Here is a 4,946-nt window from a genome sequence, read left to right as displayed (position 1 = left end):
TTACAAACCAAAAAAATACATATATATAAACATATACATTTTATAAACGCCTTGTGCATGCTCAGTCACATTGGTATTGATGAGCCGTCATGTGGTTAATTGAAGGAAGTTTCAAAGTTGATTATTTTAATAGATTATAGATTGTAGACCTACATAAGTATATCCACATTTTTTTTTTACAAATTAATTCATCATATGTCTAATTTAGTCTATCTAGGTAAATCATGCAAATAGGCAAAACTAAAAAAATAAGTAACAAAATTACAGTAAGTAAGTAAGTCAAATATTAATATCACACGCTAAAATCTACTGAAACATAAAAGGCACCAAATCTTGTTTCAACTTTCGAAAGAAATCTTTTTAGCATATTTTATAGAAAAAAGAAGTATCTGTTTTGACATACAAAGGTTTATTATTATGCATAAGGCCATTAACCATAATTTGATAAGTCTCGCCTTTGCTCCGAAACGCTGTTTATTAATAAATACATGTTGTCCATATTCAAAATCGAGTGGTGTGCTTAATTTCGCATAATTTCTGGTAACTCCTTTATGGTTGTAATCTTAATCATCCTGCCTCTCAACCAAGAATCACTGGATTCATTACCTTATAAAAGAATTAAATTTTCTTTTTCAAATTGTATTTATATTTCTCGTCAATAAGATAAGTAAACAGGGAAGGTAATTTTTGATTCGTAAAACTTTGCACAATCATTTTTGACTTACAATGAACATAGGATTGTGGTTATAAAAGGAAATATCGTTTTCATTTCATAACTATGGAAAATTGCTCATGATTATTAAGAATTAAAAAACATATGTTCCAGCTTCTTAAATGATAGGCCTTATAGTGTTAAATGTGGGCTTAAAACGATGCCTATTAGAAAAAAAAATCATGTTCCAAACAGTATGTAAATAGTATATTGATGCTACTATTTTCCCAGTAAGTTACACGTATGTTGAACAACGTATGTCTCTGTATGTATCTATGCAGTAATTAGTACGAGTTTAAATACTTGTCATTTCTTCCTTTATGTTGATGACACCAGTCACGGCACGCCACTGCATATTGACTACTGGGGTTGTAATAGTTTGCATGCGAGATCCCATAGACCAGAAATGGTCTAGTGATTGGCTCGCTTAATACTACGTTACTGTTACGAGGTACACTGGCTGGGTATCACTACCTTATTCTTCGTTATATTTCGCTAGATTGTGCGATAAAACCTGGTATCTAGTGCTGCCTTTGTATATGTAATTTGTATGTATAATATGTGGTTTTTATAGTTTGTATTGTATCATTGCCTGAGACATGTTTTATCGAACAGACGAATATTTTGTTTGTATTATAAATATTGTTATTCGCAATGCGCTGCACCAAAGGTTTATGGGTTACAGAAAAAAAACAAAGACAGTTAAATGACATATCTAACTTCCCTTTCAGAACTTGCAATCTAAAGGGCAGGTGACGTTAAGGTCATCTGCTTTCTTTGGCCAACATTTAACGAGGTGGGTGTCATGTGGCCAGCACAACGCCCAACCGCCTTTACTTTCCACAGCTAAAGTCAAGTACCCATTAGAGTTGGTTGGGCAAATCGGGAAATTCAAAATCCCAATCTTTACCGAGATTCGAACCCAGGAACACAGGTTGGTATCCAAGCGCTTAACCACTTAGCCACCGTCCACTCAAAATGACATATCTAATTTTATACATGTTTTCAATAGCTTTTCAACCAAGGCAAGATATATATATATATATATATATATATATATTTATATCTATGACTGCAGGTTACCATCCCTAAGAGTCACATATTTATATGAGTCTATCTAAGACTAGTCTATCCCTTCTCCAACTTTTAAAATTTCCATTCCAATCTATTTTTAGCCAGTGATTAATCCGTCCATCCGATACTTGTATTTTATACTTCATTTTTATTAAACATGTTTATTTTTCTTTGTTTGATATTTCGTTGTGGCTTGTATTTAAAAGGACTCACTTTTCCTTGAATATTTTTTATTTTATTAAGGTATTCAGTGTCATTTAAGCATTCTAATGGAATGCGATGACGAGTATAAGGTGTACAATACTACTTGCTTTTGGGTTAAACTGATGTTAGTCGAACTAGATGCATTTTCATATACTTACCTGGCACATCGACCTGCGAGCGTAGGTAGAATACTTTTCATTATCCATAAAAATGGCTACCATCCATCTTGTTCTCTACTAGTTATGTATGGTAGCCATATCTATAGCCTTTTTGAAATTATCATTTGTTTATTTATAATTAAAAAATATTTCCAGCATGGGACAAAGTTAGGTTCCATTTTAAATAAAACCTGGCATTCATTAGTTTTTGAGAGCAACAAAAATCACGGTATAAGATGCATAAATAAGGAAATTTCTTTAAAGACCCCCCCCCCCTTCAGTTATTTTTTTTATATTGTTTTTCGTGTTATCCGCTAGCTTATTATTATTGTATACCTGTATGTATTATTTGGTTGTTTTTTCTTATTTCTAATGCGTCATTCTTTCTTAAGTCAGAAAGATACTAGCACTGTCTTTGACCTACCCGTTAATATACAAGAAAGAAGTCTATGTAAAAAAGTCATTTTTTTTACCGTCTACTGTAATGTCCAAAAAAAACCCAGTCACCTATACCGTTTACTGTAATGTCCAAAAAACAGTCACCTATACCGATTACTGTAATGCCCAAAATAATTGTACTGTACCATTTTTTTAACGATTACTGTGATACTTTTTTTACTAATTTTTTTTTTTGCTCATCATGTAACAATCATGTAACAATTGTTATTTTATAAATAGTATTTTTTTTATTGTATATTTAAGTATTATTTATTTAATTGAGATTTGGAAAACAAATTTATTTGAGATATTTATTGACTGAATTGTGTATATAGACTTAATTGAATGAAAACAATGTGATACTATTTATAGAATTATGAACACATAATAAAGCTATTTAAATTATTAGATCTATTGTGAGTTCTCTATGGCTTAAAAGGCAAACTAAGATTAATGCAATTAGAAAGATTTAAGAAATATTGCTAAATGTTAAAGAGAGATACGGAGACAGAGACACAGAAAGAAAGAGAGAGAGAGAAAGAGAGACAGAGAGAGAGAGACGGAGAGAGAGAGACAGAGAGAGAGACAGAGAGAGACAGAGAAAGAGACAGAGAGAGAGAGACAGAGAGAGAGACAGAGAGAGAGAGACAGAGAGAGAGAGAGAGAGACAGAGAGAGAGACAGAGAGAGAGAGAGACGGAGAGAGAGAGAGACGCAGAGAGAGAGAGAGAGACGGAGAGAGACAGATAGAGAGAGAGACAGAGAGAGAGACAGAGAGAGAGACAGAGAGAGAGAGACAGAGAGAGAGAGAGACGGAGAGAGAGAGACAGAGAGAGACAGAGAGAGAGAGACAGAGAGAGACAGAGACAGAGAGAGACAGAGAGAAAGAGAGACATAGAGAGAGAGACAGAGAGAGAGACAGAGAGAGTGAGAGAGAGAGAGAGAGAGACAGAGAGAGAGAGACAGAGAGAGAGAACGATCTACGGTACATTCTTTATTGGAACGTCTGTAATTAATAAACTAAGAAATATTTCCAGTATAATGAATGGTTAACAATGATAACTCTAATCTCTCTCTCTCTCTTTCTCTGTCTCATGTTTTCTGTGTGTTAAATTTAGAACATGTTCCCTAACCACGAAATAAAAAAAAAATTGATTAGTGAACAGAAATATTTGCGCACGTTTAGTGTGGTTGATTCGTAAATATCCTTTATTTAAAAAAAAAAGTGAACATTTCGACTAGCCTGTTTCAGTCGTTGTCTCAAAAAGGGAGATAATTAAATATGGTGATAATTAAGTACCTCGATGATGTTTGCACAGTGTCTTACATGTTTCGGGTGTTCCTTCAGAGTTAACAAAGTCACACAGACTAAAAACCCAAAATACCCAGGTGTTATAATAAATGAAAAACTGTCATGGAATCCCCATACTGATGAAAATATATAAAAAATAAAACAGAGCATTAGGGTTTATCAAAACAAATTTCTATAAATCAAATAAGAACATTAAACTAAATTGTTATTTGACGTTGGTTATGCCAATAATAGAATATGCACCCACTGTTTGGGACCCCTCAACTCAAGAAAACATTAAGAAACTAGAACAGACACAAAATAGAGCAGTGGGATTCATAACACACGAATATTCACATTTTATTAGAGTTGGTCCTATTATAAAATCACTCAATTTAAATTTAGAAAGCTTTCAGGAGAGTATACTTAAAAGTAGAAATTATAGATGAAACACTGAGCCACAATCTTCAAATACAAAAACAAAATCTCATAAAATACTAAGAAAGACACAAGATAAAGGCAAATTCCTCGTCTCATATGCTAGGACTAATTTGTACACATGCTCCTTCTTCCCTAGTGCTATTAGAGCATGGAATGGGTTGCCTGAGCTAGCCAGGAAAACCAGTGACATGGCAGAATTTAAGTCATTGGCTAACATGCAGGACTAGATTGACCGAGGTCCTAGTAAAACACATAGGACGTTATCGTCTTACTATTTGAAATAAAAAAAAAATAAGATAATCTTGTTAAAAGTACGCAATAAGCCAATAAATCAAACGAAGACGTTTTCGTTCTGGCTAGAGAAAGTTAAACCAATCCAACCCACTGTAACCGAGTATCACACGATTTGCATAATTCCTGGAACTGAATAGTCAGAGAAAAGGAATTCTCGGTAAGCCGTTCTTGTGCTTATTCGAAGAACGCTTGAATACAACTCTAATTTATGTGCACTTTTATCTTGCACTATGGCTACTGTAGTCTGCAGCTAAGAGACTATACCAGCGATTCTGAAACCCTAATGGGGTGGGAATTTTCTTTAGTAATGGCGAAAATTTTTTGTTGCATTCGTT

This window comes from Biomphalaria glabrata, chromosome 11, assembly GCF_947242115.1.
Source record: "Biomphalaria glabrata chromosome 11, xgBioGlab47.1, whole genome shotgun sequence".
Taxonomy (NCBI): Eukaryota; Metazoa; Mollusca; class Gastropoda; family Planorbidae; genus Biomphalaria; species Biomphalaria glabrata.
Note: the sequence above shows the minus strand (reverse complement) of the source record.